Raw genomic sequence first — 23728 nt, 5'->3', positions numbered from 1 at the left:
TGGGAAGGAAGACGGAAGTGCAAGCATATGTAGATGGTGGTGCCCAGGTGTGTGTCATGACCGAGGCTATTATGAAAGAAGGAGTCAAGATGTCAGTGAATGCTTCTATCCATATGAGGATGGCCAACCACAAAAAGGCAAGGTGTCTTGGGAAGGAAGACGGAAGTGCAAGCATATGTAGATGGTGGTGCCCAGGTATGTGTCATGACCGAGGCTATTATGAAAGAAGGAGGAGTCAAGATGTCAGTGAATGCTTCTATCTGTATGAGGATGGCCAACCACAAAAAGTCAAGGTGTCTTGGGATAGCTGAAGATGTGAAGATAAAAGTCTTGGGGATTGAGTGCTTGGTTGATTTCTATGTGATACAATCGGGTGAGAATGCTTATCCGATCATTTTAGGGAGGCCATGTCTTATAACCCTTGGTGCTAGGTAAGATTGGGGCACGGGCTTGATCACCACCTAACCAAGATAAAGGAAGGAACATTTTCTACAAAAACATGAAGACACACGAGAGCCATATAGAGCCCCTATTGGATATGCAATACAAATTCACAAAAACTACGTCATACAATAGTGATGCTTTGTCTACATTTTCAGAAGAAATTGTAGAGGAAGGCCTGATGCAATTATGTCCTGATCTACTTGGAATAAGTGTAAAGAAAGCATCAATGCATGATGTGGAAGTCAAGGAGGAGAAAGAGAATCCAAAAGCAGTAGTATATTCTGCCAAAGTGAATGTGAAGAGCATGTTAGGAGAGGACTTGACAGAGAAAGAAAAGAATGAGTATGAAGACATGTTATGGACTTTCCAAATGTATTCGCCACGCTGAATATACAGAGTTGCAAGGAGCAGAAGGGCCGAGCATAGAATCAATCTAAAAGATGGTGCCAAGCCAAAGGTTCAAAAGATTAGGAGGTTGGGGGTCATTCATGAGAGAGCACTTCGTGAAGAGGTGACATAGCCTTTGGAAGCAGATTCCATCTTTCAAGTGGAGGAGTCTGAATGGTTCTCTCTAGTACTTATTGTGCCCAAGAAGAACATAAGATTTAGGATATGTGTTGATTTCAAACCTTTGAATGTTGCCACAAAAAGGAATCATTATCCACTACCCTTCTTGGATGAAATCCTCAATTAGGTTGCAGGTCATGAATGCTACTCAATCATGGATGGATTTTCAAGCTACTTTCAGACCTTGATAGCGATTGAAGATCGATTAAAGAAGACCTTCATTACACCTTGGGGTTGTTTTGCCTACAAAAGAATGCCTTTTGGGCAGGTTAATTTATATGCTACCTTCCAAGGGTGGAGAATAGAGTGTTTGGTCCCTACTTGGGTAATTTTGTTCGAGTTTTCATGGATTACATTGGATTTTATAGCTCTAGGGTCACTTATTTGGAGAAGCTAAGGTTGATTTTTGGAAGGCTTCAACAAAAGGGTGTGAAACTCAGCCCAAAGAAGTGTAAGTTTTCTCATGCGAGAGTCCATTTTCTAGGACATGTGGTTTCCACCCTTCATTGATTATGAAGGATTTATTGATTATGAATCCACCCTTCAACACAAAGGATTTGGCATCATTTGTGGATAATCTCACATACTTGTCACATCTTTTTTGGATGCTAAAACGCGTGTATCCTCTCCAAAAATTGAGTCAAAGAGTTCAAGGGTTGGAGTGGAATGAAGATATGCAACATGCTTTTGATGGTATCAAGGAGGTATTGTGTGCTTTACCAACAGTGAGTCCTCCTGACTTGCAATCGATTTTCTATGTATCTATTAGTGTGGGGTCAGTAGATTTTGGGTCGGTGCTCTTACAAAAGCAGGGAAGGAACTTCAAACCAGTCTATTTTGAGAGGAAGATGAAGAATGTAAGCAAGTTCTCCTACATTAGGAAGAGGATGGGGTCTTGGAGGGCCTCTTTATCTTCCATGAGCTTAAGGAGATAAATTAACATTTTGACGAATAGGTGTATGCCATGTGTGCAAGAATGGTGGGCGGTAAGAGATGTGTAAGAGTGGTCAAAGGATACAGTTTTCTCCCAAAAAAGGAGGTGGATAATTTTATGATTTTTGGCCTTCCATAACTCCCACATATGATTTCGATTTAAGCAGAGATCATAGATCTACAATCTACGTGTTGAGATCTTTGCGTAGATATGCTACATGATATGGTTTTACCCGCTAGATTTTGAATTCCGTTTTGGGGAGAAAATTTGAATTCAAATAAACTATCCCTTTTGCCTATTTGAATTCAAAGCTATCTTTTGATTACTTCCTTAATAATAAAGGTTTGACTTTCTTAAACTTCCAAATAAAGAGGCCCTCCTATACCCCATTCTCTTCCTAATGACACAGAAATGGAACAGTGGGTATTTTCCTTGGTTCTTGCTTGTCATAGGTTCAAAACATATACGTTGCTCCAAAAGTTCAATGTGCTCACCACATCAAATCTTTTATCGAATACAGTACAACATTTGAAGCCATGTCATGTCATGAATGCTAAGTGTTTGCAAACCAAAAGCTTTTGGCTGAGCCTCAAAAAGCTATAACATCGTTTGATGCATTTTTAAAATGGGGAGTGGATGTTGTAGGTCCAATTCCAAGGACCAACAATGGAAAAAAGTATATCCTTGTGGCTGTGGACTATTTGACAAAGTGGGTGGAAGCAAGATCCGTAAAAGATGTAACAGCAGGAAGAGTAGCCTCTTTTTTGTATGAACAGGTGTGTTGCAGGTTTGGAGCTCCTATGGTTATCATTTTTTATTGTGGACCAGGGTTTAAAGGAAAACTTGTTGGTGCTCTCATGAAGAAATTGAAAATTCAGCATAGACATTCTTCTCCTTACTACCCACAATGCAATGGACTGATTGAAAATTGCAATGTTCAAATTGTGAAGATGTTTTCAAAATATGCTAGAGAGCACCCCAAAGAGTGGGACTCAGACTTGGAAAAGTGTTTGTGGGCTTATAGAATTGCGTATAGAGTGTCAACACAATTTATGCCATATGAGCTTGTTTATGGAAAGAAAGATCTCATGCCCATACAAGTACAATTGGATGCCTTGAAGTTTTTGTGCAAAATGCAAGGTATGCATAATGACAAGCTGCAGGAAAGAATTCTTGCTCTAGAGTTGTTGCAAATGAATAGAGAGAAAGCCAGTGATTATTATCTTCAACAAGTAGAGACAAGGATGGAGAAAATGAATAAGAGGTTACCAAAAAAATAAATTAAAGAGGGAGATCTGGCGATGAAGTACGATTCTTGCTTGGATTTCACTTTTCAGAAGAAGTTGAGGGACAAATGGTTGGGGGCGTACAGAGTGAAGCATGTATTTTTCAATGGCACATATGAGTTGGAAAGGCTATCTGGTGAACTTTTGCACTATAGAATAAATGGTTATAGATTGAAGAAATATTTTGCAAGGGATGTGGTTCTAGCCCGGGGAGGTCAACTAATAAAAATGTAACCTATCACATGAGTTCAACAGAAGGGTATTTAAAGTTCTTGAAAGTTACAGAAATATATATACAGAAGGGCATTATTTTTTCAAATTTGAAAAAAACTTACAGATTTTAAGAGAAAAGGGTATATTATATTCCTTAAAAAATTCACAGATAAGGGGTTTTATAAACATGTCTTGAACGCACATGATATGGTAGTTTTACACATAGTGAACCCCCCGAGGGTTCTAGATGCAAATAGTCTCTTGGTTGATCATAAATGCTCTACCTGCTTTTGGCGTGTGCAAAGTAGCGTATATATGCATGGTCATATGTATAAAGAAATGTAAATACATGCATTTTGGAGCTTTGAAAATTGGTTACAAGTTTTAAAAATGGTGCAACGTGTATACATTGTGAATAGTCAGGTTCGCGTGCCAGCAACCGAGCACACGTGCATGCCTGGACAGGGTGTCGATGCCTTAGATATAGTTCCAAATGGCTTCTTTTGGATCAAGGGAATGTGTTTGATCCTTTTAGAATTTAAATAATACAAGTGAACGGTGTGGGCACTCTCATCCCGCCCGACAAGTTTGGCACATGCAGTAATTGTCTGTTTACGGTGCCTGATCTGCGATGATGCGTGCACCATCCTAGAAGTGGTCAGAACTGGTATGTGATCATGTGGAAACTATTTTTGGGTATAAGGTACCAAGACTAAAAAATTTGGTGGATTTTGGAATCTGTTAGGTATTTTTCCCATGAAAAATGCCCGTTTGGGGCCGATACTGGGCCCAAAAAGGTTTAAAAATGATCAAAATGGTGTGAAAAGCCTATATTTTGCCACATCACTCATGATTGCATGGTTTTTCAAGCTGAAGGGAGATTTTTGGAGTTCATTTTGGGCACTTTTACCCCTCTGTGTGTGGGAGAAAGCTGGGTTCCTATAGGTGGTCTAGAGTAGTCCCGTCGCGTTCGCGTCTTATTTTCCAGTGTGTGGAGGAGTGAATGAAAGATTTTTATCTTCAATTTTGCACTTGGGAGAGAATATGGATGTTCTTAGGTTTGCATGGATGTTTGTGTGTGAGGAATTGAGGAAAGAAGGTGCGGATTTCTACAAGACTATGTGACCCTGTATGAGTGCCATTAGGGTTGGGAATACTCCAAAGAGTCCAACAAAGTGGAGTTTGGTGAAATCTTTGCAATGGTTTGAGAGAGGCCTTTTGTGGCTGGATTTTTTGAGTTTTTGATGGTTTTTCTTGTATATTTTTGTCACCATCAAGTGTGATTTCAAGTGTTGATCGACTCTACTCACCTTGTAGTGTCTGCGGGCAGACAAGGGCTTGTAGGTCGAGGTGTTTCGAATTGGAATTGAGCTTGTGGGTGAAATTTCCATGGAGCTCTTGAGTGGTGGTGTGTATGGGGTAGAATTTAAGTAAATTCCTTGTGTTGTGTTGAGTTGTCTGGGTGTGTGAGTGTGCGCACGATATCTTTTTGCTTCATCAATGTCATTAGCAACATCGGCTCGGTCTTCTCAACCGCCAGATCTGGTGGCACATCTCAAAAGGGAGCTAGAGGAACTTAAAGCACAACAAGAGACCATGGCCCATGTATGGTACGGAAATTGAAATAACCTCAGCCACCCGCCTCAAGAATGTCCCATGATGTTCCACTGTCAATTTTGTGGTAAAGGTGATCACGAAGCTAAGGATTGCTACCATCTAAAGGGTGTCCATCATCTGCACAAAACTTAGCCTCGGTCATGCACATGAGCACTGCCCCTGTTACGTTAATAACACAAGTAATTACACATGAAAAAGACGTGACACTTTAATTGTTAACGTGATCTTGATGATGACCTACAAAAACCAATAGAGTTGTTTAGCTCACCGGATTTATTTATTTTCCCTGTGGGCTCGCCAATCTTTTTTTTTCCCCCGACGGGTCTGTCGCGACTTAATAAAAATCCGGCAAGCCCGTCGAGAAAATAAAAAAAGCACGACGGGCATAATTATATATAGTAAAATCTCTTCTAACTTTGGCACTTTAGCTAGGCAAATCTCATCTTTTTGTGAATTGGCCTAAGATTACAGAGTCATGGGTCCTTTTTTTGGGTGGAGCGTGATTCTTAATACAGTAACCACTTTTAAAAATATTTAAATCCTTCACCAAACATAAAGGTAAAAAGCCAAAACTATTGATAATTTGAAGAGTCATGCTTATTGCGACGAAGCTATTGGTCCATAAAAGGGCCGAAGTTGGTTTTAGAAGATGAGCATATGTAAATGACGAGTTGATAGTCAAGGGTCGGATGCCATGTACTAATGTATTGGGTATAGAAAGATCCTTGAAGTCTTGTATTTCACACCATCATAGATTTGAGTTGATGTACATTGTCACTACACAATATGAGAGCTATAATCCTTAATTGGGTGAAAATAGATTTTATATATTGAATTGGATGCATAAGGGGGCTACAATCTTTGATTGGGTACAAGTAGTCCTCAATTGTGTAATTGTATTGAAGATTTCATTGCCTTGTTTTATGCATTGGTTTATATAGGGAGTGCATTATATATTATGAAATATTTTTAGTGCGTGAGATGACCAATTATAGATATTATTGCTTTCATGTGTGTTTTACAAATAATTATCATCGTTTCAGTGTAAAAATTGATTATTCTTTGTAGCAATTGAAAATAGATGTGTCTTATTGTCTGTAAATCGAAGAGGATGTATAACTAATCATCATATTTATAGTTGCATGACAAATTCATAGCATTGTTGTATGCATAAGGCCATGTAGAGAGTGTATTGCAATGTGTATGTTTTCTCACAACATATGTGGTTGATATGTGGATTGACTAGAGTGCATTGCAAATTTCATACTGTGTAGATTTGATTACTTTCTTAGTGATTGGTATCACTTGGACTACGTTTACTACTGTTTTACCCTTGTTTAAAGGATTTTTAGGACAATCTTTCGGGAAGTGTCCTCCCTTTTTGCAACATTGTATGCAATAAGCTTCAACTGGCTTGAGGTTCTTGTCAGGCTCTGGGCATTCATTTTTCCAATGATCATCTGTACCACAATTATGACAGTTTCCCGTTCTTGGTTTAATCATGGGTCTTACCATAGGAGGTCTAACACCTTGATTAGCCACATAATACATTGGTGCAAGCTCTGGTGGAGTATAAGTCATAAGTTCTTCCATTGGTGGTGGATGTGAATTATACCAATCTCCTTCTACCATTGTTGTAGATGGACTAGGCTCAGCATAGGGTGTAGCAGGCACTAGTGCTTGTTCATCTATGACTCCTTCTGAATGCATGTACTTTATAGGCACTGCATTATGTCCTGGATACAGAGGTTGTTGACCCAACATGGATTGAGGTCTTTCCATACCCGTCGATGATCTTTGAGCTGGTGCCATGTTAGGCTGATATCTGTATATGGGTTGTCCTTGTGGCCTCATGGGCACGTATTGAACATTCACATCATACTTTGGTCGGTTGTAGCACTCATTGGTCTCATGGTTGGTCCATTTACTCTCGATTGCACACCATTTTTGCGGTCTAATTGGTTGTCCCTATTGAGGTTTACCTTACCCTAGTCCCCTCATAGGTGCTTTTTGCATGTTATTCATCATGTCATTCATCCTTTTGAGCATGTCTTTCTATGGCTGAAAGTGGTGTTGCAGCAGCCCTTCCCAATTGAGCCGGTTTAGTGCATGTTGTTTTCTGTAAGTTTCAAGAACTTTAAATACCCTTCTGTTGAACTCACGTGATAGGTTACATTTTTATTAGGTGACCTACCCGGGCTTTAGAATCACCCGATTTTCTTTGTGATGAGGTGGTTTCTGGTTTCTTTAATCTGAGAAGATCTCTCACGGTGTTCATCTCTTGGAATAGTTTCTGGTCCTTGGCCCAATACCCAATCCCTTATTGAATACCCTTGATATTTGGTTTGTTCTACCTCCTCAGGAGTCATCATAACAAAGTTGTTGTTATAACAATCCCTAAATAGATAGGTTAGTAGATTTATTGATCCCTTGTCCTTAATCTTGAAGATATAGATGATCTTCATGGGCGTTAGTTGTCCTAAGTTGGCATGCAAAGTCCACAGAAGATCTTTGACATTTCTATCCTCCCAACAATAGACTCCGATCCTAGGAGTATCCATACTAAGCCATTTCAAAGGCTTCAAACTAACTTGATCATATCCCTCGAATTCTAAAGTTGGTGGTCCTTCTTTTGCGGCCATATCTAAAATTATGGTGTTTACTTCTAACCCCCATTTGTCTATCACGTCAGGGTTTTTGACTTGTAAATACTGAGTTCCGTTTCTATCCATGTACGTTTTTCCTTGTTTGTTTGCCCTGATCTCTTCTTCGAACTCAATACCATGTTCATCAATGCGAATAGCATACTCTTCGTTAGGATCCAGGTAAACCGGAGCTCCATGGCGATTAGTATTATAAAATGAGAGTATATGCTTGTAAGGCATTGTCGTTTCGGTTTCTGAGTGAGTCGAATAAGAAGACATTTTAGATGTTGAATCAGAAAAAGTATCTGAGACTTCTTCAAGGATAGTGTGCAATAAATTTCCTTGATTCACACTTTCTTCGATGGATACTCTACTGGAGGTTTCTCCAAATATGCCTTGATTTCCTAGTACACGACCAGATCTAAGGTTCATAAAGACTTGTGAAACCCTGGATAGAGTACTTATCGTTGGATTGACTTGTTGTCAATTTCTTCCAAAAACTTGACTTGATTGTGACCTCTGTCAAGCTATTTACTCATTAGTTTTATTTTCTCTACATTACATTATGTCATGAAGTAGTATTACGCTCTTATTATTCTAGATTTGAAAGAGGCATGTACTTCTTGCTATTAACTCCTTCTATGAGCATTCGATTTGCAATATTTAGCATCACTAATTAGGTTGGTTAAGTTGGGTCTTAATCTTGTAATTAGTGTATGTGCCCTATTATTTGCTTGTGTGTGGATAGGTTTTATGAAACTCTAGCACCATTCACCTCGTGTGTGTAGCTATTGATGAAGTGCCGTGATTGGTATGTGGTGATTGGAGAGGCCAACACCAATGTAATTAGTGTGTGCTTATCATTAGTGTGCTTGGGGTTTCTAGTCTATGGCAAGTCGGACTTTGGTGGACTTGATGTGTGTAGGAGTTGATTGATTAGTGATTAGAGTATGTTTAGAGTTAGTCTTGCCATGGCTAATCTCTACTTGCATTGGAGAGATATTCTCTTAAATCCTCTATTTCTATTCATCCGATGCTCGTACTTCCATGCCCTAGCCGGGTTGTCGATCCACAGATTTGATAATTTTGTGTGGGTTCCGATTAGGTCGTTGCTACAACGCCTCCCAATAGGGAGAATGTTAGGTTTAATGGCCATGTGGCCGACCGCCCATCACTAACTCCTACCAACCCTAAGTGTACAACTATACACTTGTGTGAGCCACTAACATTAAGTACAATGTGTATTGTGCCTTAGTGCATAAGATAGAGAACAAAGAAAGGGGGCACACAGTGTGTGACGGCTCTCTCCCTCCAACCTTTGTGTGTGGCTATGGTGGTGTGTGTGTGTGAGTGTGTGTGTGTGTGTGCGTATTCTTCTTTCGCTTTCATTATGCTCCCGGCTCCTCTCCTTAAGCTGGATACCAGCTCAAGCTATTGATCTTAAGCTCCACCAACGTCAAGTGGTATAGAATTGTGTTTGTCTTAGCTGCTTCCATGTATGGAGAAGGATAGTTTTTACATTTTTTTCCATGTTTTGGCCTGCTTTAAGTCCTCCTTGGTAGGCTTCCAATGCTACATTAATAGGATCAAAAATTTTATCAACCAAAGTTGATCCTCTAGATTTCACGGTTGTTTCCTTGATTTCACTTTTAGTTTCTTTCACCTTTTCCTGGAATAGTTGTTTTGCTATCTCTTCGATTCCAGCCCGTTGTTTCTGTTTTCTCATCTCATATCTTTTGCTTTTGCTTCTTTTGGTCTTTTGAGAGGCAATTTTGTATGCTCCGAATCATAAGAGGAGTTATGTTTCTTTTTCTTAGCCTGGGCTCTAGTGATTACCTTGACTAGAACAATCGGTTCACTCTCAGATGAGCCACTAAGGAGCATCTGATTGCTCCTAATTGAAGGTTAAAGCAGGGTTCTGGTCAAGTCAGATGTGCGGTTTTTGAAGAGCATGTGCTGCTGAAGAAAGATGTGGTCGGGTTTTTTTATTTTCATTGGGGTAGAAGATGTGGAAACCTGGTTGCAAGATTGTGGTCTATTTGTGCTAGAGAGTGGACTGTCGGAGAAGAAGGCACGATTTGAGTTTTTTTGCTCCTGGTTCATGGCAAACTAAAAGATGCTACAATGGATTGCACAATTAAGAAAAAATGGATTGGATGACCCGAAGCGGATTTTTGACACCAATTTATGTCCGATGTGCAGCTACATGAGGTAAAGCAAAATCTGGGGGATAGTCTAAAACAAAACTTGGTGGACAAGGACTTTTGAGCATTTAAATGGGAATTCAAAGCCCTTTGGAGATAGCTTATTGAGGTAATCGATGCATAGAGAAGAAAATTGTTTTTAAAATTGAACATGACCTTACGTCCCCATACAATGAAAGTACTAGCGCAATGTATAGAAAACTCAAGGTCGGAGAGAAACTAGAGTATGTATAAGTATGTTCATAGCAATCGCAACAGATTATTGGCAGACAAAGAAAACAAATAAGTATATATGTTTTGCAAGGAAAAGATATTGCATCACATCAAAAGTGTTGGCTACAAGGAGGAAATGTCAGTTTGGATGTATGATTGTCAAAACAAAGACGAAGAAGAATTTAATGTCGGTGTATCTCAATGCACTCTAGACGAAATAGCAAAGAATCTGACAATAGATGTGAAAGTTTACAAGAAGGCCCACAATACTCAGACTCAAAACAAGATAACAACTTCACAGATTCAATATAGCTTGAGAGTAGAATGAAGATTGTGTCAAAAACCATTAATCAAGAGCTTGTATTCAACGTGTTTTGATCATATACAATGCTTCATAGTAGCGATTACACAAAATCTGATAATCTCAATTGTTGTTCTTAGAACCTGCATCTTCGTTACCAAATAGACTTCTAATTGTGCTAGGGGTATCTTGGCGAGCTTGCTTGAATCTATACTCATTTTCCATGCCAAACATATAATATATTCCTTGTGGAATATCTTGTGAACAGATTGCACATCGGCTACTATTTTGCACTAAATGAATTAAACACACGAGGTGATAATAATGGCCACATGCCAATGTATAGAATCCTATGCATCCGTCAAAATTCTTGTAGCATACTAGTAGACATTGGAAAGATGAAGATGAGTCTAATTGTGACATGGGAACTAACTCTGGATGCAAGATGAGGTGAATTATGTGTGTCCCTTGTATAGACGGAGGATTCACTCATTGTATCAAATTCTGAACATCATGGCTTAAGCGATGAATACTTTTTTCCATTCGGACCTGGGATGCTTGGGGTATTTGGGTTGCTACATATAGCCGTGTTATTTTTGCATCTTTCTCTATCAATTTCAGCTCCTCCCATGTGAATGTGACACAACTCTCCCAGATATCATGGGTGGCTACAGTTGTCTTTTGAGGAGAAGTCTATTGGTTGTTACTTCACAAAATGAAATACAACATTTTTGCAAAATACAATGCACAATCTGCATTGTGTAATGGATGGCCAAAAACTTCTAAGTAGATCCTCTCAGAGTTATCTTTGATTTCTTGGTGAAGGCACTTCGATACTTTCCACCGTCCTTTCTTTATTTCTACGTCCTCACATGGCCATATTGTTTTAATCATAGCCTTCTTCACTTCTTTGTTCATGTCTTTCCATTGCACATGGTTTGGATTTGCCATTTTGATAGTCAACGAGTTGTGTGCGTCGCTTGTTGTACCGACATACCGTGCGCTAGAGATCTCATGCGCTGAAACGCGATACCAACCATTTGATGTTGACCATTTGGCCCCGTTTGTGTACCACATGCTTTTTCTTCATTAGCCATAGTATCTTAGAACTGCAATGGAAAAGTAAACAAATATTGAATTTCTTTGACAAACAACTGTTCTCTCGATTCATTACCCTCAAGATACCACAATAGATGTGGAAAAAAATATCACAATTGATCCAATTGTACCATAAGACAATTAACTGACTAAAGAAACCCATCCAAATATACTTCAAGTGAGTTGAACCACCCAAAACATAGACTTCAATGCAAATAGAACACCAAATCAAGAAGTCAATAGCAATGTATAAATGGTTCAAGCCGGATAAAAAGACTGTGAAATTTCAATAAGGATAGGATTAGGGTCTGTCTTTAAATGTTTTATGAAGAAAAACAAAATGGCTGATGCGTTTCTTCTAGATTCGTGCTCTCTTAACTTCATCTAACTGTCCACTTTTGTCTAAATAGCCCTCATGACATCTTGATTGGGGTGGTAAAATACTTCTTCTGGAAAATAGAATTTCCCAGATACACTCCAAAAGTCTATTAACATGTCCAATAGAAATTCTAATGCATAGATGTCGCTGGCTTTTGAGTATGCATCTGCGCACTGTGGGTCATATATTTTTGGGGAAATCCACGGCCGCTTTGCGAGCTCCACTGCCCCTGCTTCCTTTGCCTCCAAAATTGCAAAGTCCGATTGAGCTGAAGGATGCAAAAAACATATTTGATACTTGCTTGGCTGGCGTTTTAAGCATCATACTCCAATCAATGATGCCAACTCGGGGTTTATTTGCATGAGTAAAATCTAGCATTAGGTTGAAATGATGTAAGTCATTGTGCACTATACCAGTTTAGTGAGCAGCTGCAGTGTCATCTATAAGATCATGTAAGATTGCTAGCATCTGCTCAATCACTACTTTGAGCCATGTCAAATACAAAATGAGATGCTAATATAGACGACAATATCGATATGATCATCAAAGGTAAAATACAATGCTGATATAGAAGACAATTTTTTTGTGATGAGTACCAAAGTGGCTGTGATAAAACTCCTGGCTTCAATAATCAAAACCATCGATGGTGGAGAGAATAAAGATGAATACTTCCACTATTAGGAATGATGGCCATGGATGAAGAGAATGAAGACGCATCATGTAACCTCATCCTGCATCATCAAGATAATTAGTACAATTACTTATGAAAATAGATATATTTTTGAAATCGTTTTATGGTAGCATGCATGGTGATCTTCTAACATAATATGTAGTGACATGTGAGCATGCCATGGTATCATATACCATGACATCATGGAGCTCACCATGTCATTAGAGATGCTACAATATGAGCATGACAAAGAAAGACTTGTAATCATTGATGACACACACAACCCCATCATGGTATCATGTATCGTGACTAATTGAAGAGAATAAAGCCACATCATGATACATGAAATATCGTAAATTATGTTGCATTAAACAATACTATAAAGAAACTCAAGAAATTTTGCATCACTTCAAGTCGTTAGACATGTTCAATCAAAGTAAAAATACTAACCATTGCTACTAATGTGCTAACATGAATATAATCTAGAAAGTAGCTTTGTATTCAAAAGAGCCTTAAAGATAATTTAGAAAGTAGACTTAAATTCAAAAGAAAGTAATGAGCCTTAAAGTAAACATCTTTTGCTTCCAAATACAACACATTTATACTGCCAAATATACCATGACTAGAAAAGAAAACAGGATAAATTTAGGAACTCCAACAAGGCATGTGCTAAGATGAAAGGCCAAAGGTCAACCAAAAATAAGAGAAGGAGTTGCTTTATAGTCACGCATGCCTCTGGCTACGCACATCCATGTGCATCTGTTTCTTTTGTAGTCACTTAGGCTACAGGCAAGGCCACCCACACACAAGTGGCATAAACGGATTGGTTTTTCAGCCCATGGATATCAAAACTCACCTACTAGTGTCAAGAGATCAAAACCCCTCCTATATGCTCTTAATCAGGCTTTTACTTGTTTCTAGCATTCAAACGAGAGGCTTCTCACCATGAACACATAGTGAACTTGATATCAACACGATATGAAACATGACACACTGATTGTAGCTTGCTTTGCCCCTCTTCTGAACAAAGAAGTAGCTAATGATGCCTTCACTAAACACAGAGTCAGCGTGGACTCTTCCCTTACTCTCTTTCAATCTCACAAAAGGCCTCTTTCTACTTAAATTCTTAGTCACCCCATGGAAATCAATGTAGGAAATAGATTGATGAAGAAACAAAAGCCTACAATGATGAGGCATAACACATAATGGAAGGTAAAAATATGAAAGGAAGCTTATCCTACAAGAGTTGGGAACTCCATATCCACGTCAACAACCTCGTAGATGAAGTGATCATCATAACAACTCTCATACTGCGTTGAACCTAAGGAAGTTAGAGCACAAAGATGAACATAGACGAATAGGCACATGCACTTAAGACCTAGGGTTATGGAGTTTTGTATAGCACGCACACACTATATATAGCTCGAATACAAACAAATCACTGCCTCTCACATGCTACAGTGTGGAGGGCGTCTCTTTGAGACCAAAGGTAGGAATTCTCTCTTATGAAGGGCACAAGCATCCCTAATTTTGCAACTAAATAGCACATATATGAAGGATGTATCCATGAGACAATTTCATGGGTGTAGCATCCTTTGTTTATCTTCAATAGGTTTAATATTAGCTAGAAAATCCAAAAGCAAAATTATAAATTAGCATCAAAAGAGTGTGATTCATCACTCAAATGCACAACCTTCTATCACATGCTTGATTATTGGAGGCAATCTCTTTGAGCTTGAATGGTAGAATTGTCTCTTAATAATGAGCATAAGCACTATTTCTTTTGGGAGAGAGTAGTATGTACTATGGGATCTAAGTCCATGAGATAGTTCCATGGGGCAGCCACTATTTGTTTGTATTGATTACTTGAATAGTAACTGAACAATCCAAAGCATCATGATTTAGTAGTGTTCAAATCCATTTTCATAAAATTGTATCAACTAGAATTATTGAATTCCCTCTCTATAGGCTCAAAATAAAATACCAATTCTATATATTCTAGTCCTATTGTTAAACTAGGATAATAGAAGCTACGAGTTTTCACATATCCATATCCTTCTTGCGAGTAACATTATACCTCACAAGATTTTTTAAGGATAAGTGAGGGATAATCCCCCACAATCGGCTTTAATGTATTGAATAGATATGAAATATTGAGTTAAGCTATCCAAAAATTTTAGATAATAACTAGGCCAAAGGTTTCTAGCTAGAAAAAATCCTACTAGAGTGCTCATGAGGCTTGAATATCAACTCTCTATGTCATGATGCTCAAGAGACTCATAAGGTAGAGACTTTGAAAGATGGATTTCAATTAGAAAGACTTTTTAAAGAGTTTATAGCTCATGAGGCTCTCATGAGCTAGAGATAGTGCAATAGATAGTCTTGCAGGTAGTTTCTAGATAGAAATATTCCTCCAAGAGTTCTCATGAGGATTATATTTGAGTCTTTAGGTCACGAGAGTCAAGAACCTCATGATCTAGATACTTTTGAAGATGTATTTCAACTTGAAAGAGCTTTATAGAAGTCTCCAGGTCATGAGGCTCTCGAGGTTAGCATGATCGGGGCATGATTGACACTCTTGAAGATGATTCCTAGCTCAAACGAGTCCCACTAGAGTGCTCATAGGCTTCAAAAGTCACTCTCCAAGTCATGAGGCTCAAACTTAAGTTCGAACCTCATGAGCTAGAGACATGGGAAGATGATCACATAGGAAGAGTTGTGGAGGAGTCTCTAGTGCATGAGGCTCAAACTTAAGTTCGAGCCTCATGAGCTAGAGACTCGGGAAGATTATCACGTAGGAAGAGTTGTGGAGGAGTCTCTAGTGCATAAGGCTCGAACTTAAGTTTGAGCCTCATGAGATAGGACTCTCGTAGGTTGCTTCTAGCTTGGAAGAGTCCTACTAGAGTGTTCATGATGCTCAAAATTTGAGACTTTTGGTCATGAGAATCAAACATAAGTTTAGGACACATGAGAGTCAAATATAGGTTCAGGCGATACGACAATTCAATCCTTGTGAGATACAAACTCTTTTGAAGAGTTTATAGGTAGAAGAGCTGCACCAAAGTGCTAATGAGGCTTCAAAATTGAGTGTCCATGTCATGAGGTTCGAACTTAAGTTCGAGCCCAGAGCTAGAGATTGAATGATCCACTAAAACAAGTCATACTAGAGTGCTCACATGAGGCTTGAAAATTGAGTGTCCAAGTCATGAGGATCCAGCTTGAGTTTGAGCCCACGATCTATAGAGTGAATGCTCAACTAGATGGAATTTTGGCAACTCGTGAACTTAAGCTTGAGCCTCATGAGCTAGAGACTTTTGCAAATGGTTTCTAGCTAGAAAGAATCTTGCTAAACTTTGTGGCTTAGGAGGCCTAAAAATTTAGTCTCTAGGTCGTGAGGCTCACTCTTGAAGATGATTCATGGCTCAAAAGAATCCCAGTAGAGTGATCCCAAGGCTTGAAATGTGAGTTTCCAAGTCATGAGGCTCAAACTTAAGCTAGAGACTCAAGAAGATGATCAACTAGGAAGAGTTTTGGAAGAGTCTCTGGTGCATGAGGCTCAAACTTAAGTTTGAGCCTCGTGAGATATGACTCTTGTCGATTTCTTCTAGCTTGGAAGAGTCCTTCTAGAGTGTTCGTGATGATTAGAAATTGAGCCTTAGGTCATGAGACTCAAACATAAGTTCACACCACATGAGGTCAAGACTCAATTCGAGTCTTGTGGGGAGATACAAACTCTTTTAAAAAGTTTTTAGGTAGAAGAGTTGCACCAGAGTGCTAATGAGGGTTGAAAATTGAGTGTCCAAGTCGCAAGGCTCAAACTTAAGTTTGATCCCCAGAGCTAGAGATTGAATGATCCACTAAAATGAGTCATACTAGAGTGCTCATAGAGGCTTGAAAATTGAGTGTTCAAGTAGTGAGGCTCCAACTTAAGTTTGAGCCCACGCAATATAGAGTGAATGCTCAAGTAGATAGAACTTTGGCAAGAGTTTTTGTCTCAAGAAGCTTGTGAACTTAAGCTTGAGCCTCATGAGCTAGAGACTTTTGCAAATGGTTTCTAGCAAGAAATAATCTTGCTAAATTTTGTAGCTTAGGAGGCTTGAAATATGAGTCTCTAGGTCCCTAGGCTCACTCTTGAAGATAATTCATGGCTCAGAAGAATGGCTTGAAAAGTGAGTCTCCAAGTCATGAGGCTCAAACTTAAGTTTGCACCTCATGAGCTAGAAACTAAGGAAGATTATCAACTAGGAATAGTTGTGAAAGAGTCTCTGGTGCATGAGGCTCAAACTTAAGTTCGAGCCTCGTGAGATATGACTCTTGTCGATTTCTTCTAGCTTGGAAGAGTCGTTCTAGAGTGTTCGTGATGCTTAGAAATTGAGCCTTTAGGTCATGAGACTCAAACATAAGTTCACACCACATGAGGTGAAGACTCAATTCGAGCCTTGTGAGATACAAACTCTTTTAAAAAGTTTCTAAGTAGAAGAGCTGCACGAGAGTGCGATGAGGCTTGAAAATTCAATGTCCAAGTCACGAGGCTCAAACTTAAGCTCGAGCCCTACAGGTAGAGATTGAATGTTCCAGTTAAATGAGTCATACTAGAGTGCTCATATGAGGCTTGAAAACTGAGCGTCCAAGTCATGAGGCTCCAACTTAAGTTTGACCCCACAAAATATAGAGTGAATGCTCAACTATATAGAATTTTGGCAAGAGCCTTTGTCTCAAGAAGCTCGTGAACTTAAGCTTGAGCCTCAAGAGCTAGAGACTTTTGCAACTGGTTTCTAGCTAGAAAGAATCTTGCTACACTATGTAGCTTAGGAGGCTTGAAAATTGAGTCTCTAGGTCATGAGGCTCGAACTTGAGTTCGAGGCTCATGGGCTAGAGACTCTAGAACCACCGAGTGAGAGTGCATTGGTAATTAGTACTAGTGGCTTTGTTCATCATGGGGTATAGCCTATTTGTTGTAGAGGTAGCAAAGCCTGTAGGGCACTTGGCTAAGCTTTGCTAGGCTCTTTGAGCAGGTGTAACAAAAGGCCAGCAAAACACATTGTGTCCTCTTGGGCAAAAAGAGCGCACGTGGATATGCCTTTGTAGGATGTGGTGATCTCGGATGATAGCTACAAGGGAGTGCTTCTCTTGCACACCACACACATATCAGTTGTGGAAAGTCGCATGATCTGCACACATTATTGTAGGTTACGTACATGTACACAAGATAAGCTAGGTTCAAAGACCAGAGGTGGTCGACCACATATGGTTTTCCTTTCCTCTGCTTTACTGCAGATTTCATTGAGCAGCACATGGGGATGCAACTGGCATTGAGTATGAGAGGATCACAAAATAGGTGGCAAGGTTCACAATGATTGCAGAATAACAAGGATACTTCGGGCCAAGCATCAACATGCCAGGTTTTTGGATGTGACATGCATAAAAGAGGCAAAGAAGTGAAGTGAACAAGCCAAAGGTAGAAGATTCAACAGATGCTGTGAAGTGATGATCAGAGGTAGAATATTCGACTCATGCTACACACATCTACATAGTGAAGTTCATGAAAGAGGCATGGGTGACACGTCACCACTTCTCCATTGTCAGTTTCAAATTTTGAAACTAACGTCTAATTTCAAATTTGACGACCGTATCTAACCTTGCTGTCAACTTTGATGAAGCTAGGCTGGCTTTACAAACTTTCGTAAATGTGCGCCACACCTTCCACTTGGGGACAAAAGATTGCACGCTGCAAGTTTTTGAATGTTCACAGGCTGCACAGGATGGGTGATGAGGGAGATGTCGTTCGAGCATTGCCACAATTTGTTCGCCGAGTCAGCTACAATCTAATGACCATCCGCTTGGGTTGTGAAGCTATTTGAGGAATTTCCGGTGAAGTTGTGCCCTTCTATTGGAAGGATGCAATCATTTGAGAATTTTTGTGCTCGTTTGTGAAGCCACCCTTAGTTAGTGTACATAGTTCCTCCGTGGTTCCTCACACTTTCTCGAACTATAGCTCAAGCCTTGTTGTCTTTGCCTCAAACTATAGCTCGAGCCTTGTTGTCTTTGAAAACATGTTGCTTGTGGTTGTGTAGAAGAAATATCAAGTCCTAGTTATGTATCACAAGCATGTTTATACAATTTTTCATCGTTGATCCTAAACTAGGACCTAAAACAATCTCATAAGATTTTGTGAACAAGACACCACATACCTAGCTTGGTGTTGTTGGGGAAAAGAATAACCATGTTGATGGGGGGGCACGTGGTCCAAGCAAATGCTCATGAGTGTGAGTTTCTTACATCAAGAATGGATGATATCTCTTGCAAATTTCTTTTTGTTTTTAGTTTTGATTTCTTTAATCTTGTGGTTTTTTATTTTGGATGTTTAAGGTAAAACTACCTACCAAGTGGAATCTTTGAATTGCAGGTGGCTCTTGAAGCCTCAAACTCGAGTTTGAACCTTGCTAGAAGAGTGTACAAGAGAAATGCTACAAAAGTCTTCAGATCAAAACATTCATTTTAATCCTTCTTGTTTCTAGTATGAGAGAATTTACAAGTTCATAGTAAACTTTCACAAGATGTTTTAGAGAAATTCTCAAAATACATCCTACAGTGTGAACTTCCACAACATCACAGGGTTTTGCAATGGATGCATCACATATTTTGCTATGTACTATTGGCCCGTTCCGTCCAATTGTACATGGCTAGGTATATGCTTCCCAAGAAAAATCTCCCACATTAGGAACAGAATGGGGTATAGGAGGGCCTCTTTATTTGGCAGTTTAAGGAAGTCAAACCTTTAGTGTTAAGAATGTTATCAAATAACAAATTTTGAATTCAAACAGACAAAACAGCTAGTTTACTTGAATTCAAATTTCCCCCCCAAAATGAAATTTAAAATCTAGCGGGTAAAACCACATCATGTAGCATATCTATGGAAAGAGCTCGATGCATAGATTTGTTATGATCTCCATTCAAATCGGAGATCATATGTGGTGGGAGTTATGGAAGTTCAAAAAATATAAAATTATCCATCTCCTTTTTTGGGGGGAAAGTGCATTCTTTGACCACTCTCACACATCTCTTACACACCTACCATTCTTGCACACATGGCGTACACCTATTTGTCAAAATGTTGATCACCTCCAGAAGCTCATGGCAAATAAAGAGGCCCTCCTAGAACCCATCCTCTTCTTAATGGATGTTATGCTCTATATAGAAAAACAATGAGAAAGAATTCATCGAGTTCCTACACGTCTTGTAAATTTGTACATGAAGCTCTGTCTTGGAATTTTGGGTTGTTTGATCTCATACTCTAAAACCAAATTCTATCATGGAAGTTTTGTGATGGGTGGCTTCTCCAGCATAAAACTAGACTGAACATGACATGCTTCTATAATCTTCACAAAAAGTACTTGGAAAGGTTTTTAGCACATCAACTTTCATTTGATTAGTTCAATTTTTAAGATGCGAGAGCATTTGTAAGTCTCTTTTTATGTTCACAAGAACTTTTAGCAAATTTTTAAAATACTTTCTATTTTGTGGTATATTACCTCAACATCATGAGCGTTTGTGTGGGGGCATCATATACCTAGCTAGGTGCAATTGACTCTTGTTGGTATAATCTTCAGAAAAAGTACTAGGAAACTCCTTTTAGCTTAACAAATTCTTATATTATTTCCCATATTGTGGCATACCACAATACCATGAGTTTTTGTGTGGGAGGAACCATATACCTAACTTGTCCTATTGGGACAACTAACCTCAAAGCTAAAGGAAGACCAGTGTCCTCTTGATCTCCAATGCACATTGCTAGTATATGGTTTCTCCCTAGAAGCTCCTAATAATATCACTATACGGGAAAATGTGAGAGAAAGTACCCGACTTCCTACGTACAAGTGTATGCTACCTCTTGTCAATTTTTGCATGAAACTTTCTGGTTTTGAGTTGTTTGCTCTTGTAATGAGTATTCTAGCTAACTCACGTTTCAACATTTCAACTTTATTAAAACTCAAGCCCCCACACTTAACCATTTAAGGACCTCCAAGTTTCTTCAAATTCTATTTATTCTTCTAGAACAAGGCAAAGTTGTTCACTTTACAATTCAAAAATCGATGTTTCCCATTTCTTTGTATACACTTGATCCCCATCTAAACATCAACAGTTTCCAAGTTCTCTGTATATTCCTGATTCCTAGCACAATGCAACTTCTGCAAGTTAGTAGAATAGAGAACCAACTCTTGACAACAATGCAACCTAGCAAAGTTGACACCAACGGTTGACAATAATGCAACCTACTAACAATGCAAACTCTGCTCTAGAACTTGACACCCAACTCTTGACAACAATGCAACCTAGCAAAGTTGCTACCAACGGTTGAAAAATAATGCAACATACTAACAATGCAAACTCTACTCTAGAACTTGAGACTAATGGTTGACAACATTACAACCTAGCACAATGCAACCACCAGCACTCAAGAACTTGGTTCACAAAAATTTGTCCCAACATTATGCATTTTTTCAAAATTCCTAAATATGTCTTCCTTACCCCTCCCGTATCGCAATTGAAAAACAAATTTGAAAGAATACAAACTTAAAAAGAACAATGTATATGCTCTCTATGCACCAACTTACTTCTTTTGAGTGATTATAGAAGAGTTGATGCTTGACTGTGTAAGAGTAGAACCATTCAATGAATGATAGTGTAAAAATAAAATGCGAAGTTCGTAAAAGTGGGTATGCAAGTGTAGTGAAAATGTCCATGCAATTGAGTATGCATGGTTAACAAATCCTTATTTGAGATGGGTTTTAGGCATACCTCATTACCATGCAGAGTATTAATTCTATAGCTAGGAGTGGTTTTGGGATTTTGGGTTTTTCAATTGACGAGACACGGGAAGGATAACCCTACTTGGAATTGGATCCTTCTTCCACAGAAAACTTCTTTGATTATGATAAAATTGTCCTTCAAAGCTCAATGTCTTCTTGAGAGAATTAGACACTAACCCCAAAAAGAATCTCACACACACATACTATGTAGAAAGGGAAGATGAATGCATAATCAAGAAAAAGTTGTGAGTCTTTCATGAGAGTTTTACACTATCTCTCTTAGAAAAACAAGGATAGTTCCAAAACAAATTCCAATACTTAGTTGCCTTTGCTTTATGACACTTACCTTTATAAAAGTAATTTAGGCAAGAGAATAAAAGTAATATAAAAAAAGATTTATGTGGGAGATTAAGGGATAATTATAGATATTAGTCAGCATTCATCCTACATACTATTTAGGTAAATATAATTTCCAACCACCTATGGTTAAAGAGAGTGCTTTCTACTCTCTCTATGTCATATTAGTCCGGTAATCTAAGAAACTTAAAATAACAGAACTTGAAATAATATCATAGTTAGTTGTTAGCAACGTGGTTTGTTATGATTAGTAATGAACCATAGCTTTGAAAGAAACGACAAAATTAAGAACTTCTTCTTCTTCCCAAGCAGGCAATGAAAAGGCTTCCTTATGAAAACATGAGAGCTTAAGCATGAATTTAAACCAACATGAAAGGGGAATCACTTTCAAACAAGTGCATTAACATAAAAAGGACAAGAAAACGTTACCTTAGTGTGTGTGTGTGTGTGTGTGTGTGTGTGTATGGTATAGTCTTCTCTTAAGGAAAGCAATCAAATAAATGATCAGCCTGGTCTACGGAGAACCCCAATATTGCCTGTAAAATGATGTTGACGATTTGCTACATGCTCTCAGCATGTATCAATACATTCTACAATACAGAAGCCACAAAAGTCAGATGGACTTTATTCTTGGAGGATACAAAGGTCTCATCTTTAATCTCAAAGATACTCCCAAGATGAAAGTCATCTATGGACTCTTCTCATGAATTATATTCCTTCCAAGCCATTACATGCAGACATTCTAAGAAGCCTTCTACACAGGCTATTTTGAAATCGACTCCACTATCTTCACGCCAATATGCAAAGATCTCCGGCTCAGATTTGTAGCCTACATTGTCCATGATTGAGAAAACCCACTTATAAGAATCTACAAGCCATAGGAGGAGGATCAAGTGCAACGAATGATGATAGCCTTCCAGCAATTCGTGGACGAACAGAAACCAAGACAGCCCCTGCTTAAAGAGTAAATTCTTGTCAGGGACAAAAAGAAACCGAGAGGGAGAGGTGTAAAGCAAAGGACCAGCTCACACTAAATCTGACGGGTCAACAAAAATCATTGACTTGTTTATTCAATTTTTAAACCTAAGCCGACAATGTAATTCATAAACTCGGGCAAAATCTGATTGTATTAAAACGGTTTTGTACTTAATGAGAGGCTAGATATCCTAATCCACCACATTTTTATAATAATTCTCTCTTTCAAGCCAATACCCAATTTTAACCCTGGGTATATAAGCCAAAAATTTGTAATTATTAAGTATCGAATAACTATTGAACTTACATGGTGAAGAGCCCGCGCATTCACTACTCATTGTTCGGGTGAGCATTGCTAATGAAACTTCTTGTGTTACTCTCTCTCTCACTCTTAGCATCATGTATCTGTCTTTTGTACTATGTTTGAGTGTGTGTGCGCGCGACACAATGAGTGGTTTTAGCTCTAGGTCGCCTTGTGTGCTTATGTGCTCTTTGTGAGTTGTTAATGGTGTTTTAAGTGAAACTAAGCATGGACAGAGGTAAGTAGGCCCTAGGAGAAGCCAAACGACCCCCCACTTGTCATTTCTTATGAAGATAAGAGATGACAACAATCATGGTTGCTCACCTACTCGACAACAACTTTTACAAGTTTGGTTGTTAGAAACCTATTGCCCATAGCTTAGAGATCCCTAATCTCAAATTTTATGTCATTTGGAGTTCATTTGACACCGTAATGACCAATAGAGTGAGAGATAGACCGCACGTGAGACTTAAGAGTTTTCCCCCTTAGTTGCTTCTTGGCTTGAGAGTGACACCTTTCTCCTCAATGAATTGTTGTTAGGACATTGCATTCGACGTTTCCACGCACTAGTAGGGTCAACTACATCCTCAGATTGACATATTTATGTTGGTTTGAGTTCTCGTTAGGCTACTCTGTCAGATCGTGATGGCCCACCAACAATGGTCTACTAAAATTGTTACACAAAATTGTATAGTCACTTGTCAAAGATAGAAT

General features: G+C 38.8%; 1 protein-coding gene across 1 annotated transcript in view; it reads right to left on the bottom strand.

Moving 5' to 3' along the window:
• Positions 1-22244: 22244 nt before the first annotated feature.
• The window catches only part of LOC147460747 (putative ABC transporter C family member 15), an 84881-nt gene continuing 83397 nt past the window's right edge, over positions 22245-23728 (bottom strand). Inside the window, exon 12 of the mRNA XM_086508446.1 lies at positions 22245-22691. The gene's annotated coding sequence lies outside the window, so the exon portion shown is untranslated. The remainder of the gene's footprint in view (positions 22692-23728) is intronic.

The sequence above is a fragment of the Adiantum capillus-veneris genome, chromosome 3, assembly GCF_014529385.1.
Source record: "Adiantum capillus-veneris isolate H3 chromosome 3, ASM1452938v2, whole genome shotgun sequence".
In the NCBI taxonomy this organism is placed as follows: Eukaryota; Viridiplantae; Streptophyta; class Polypodiopsida; order Polypodiales; family Pteridaceae; genus Adiantum; species Adiantum capillus-veneris.
Note: the sequence above shows the minus strand (reverse complement) of the source record. Positions and strands in the feature narration are given on the sequence as shown.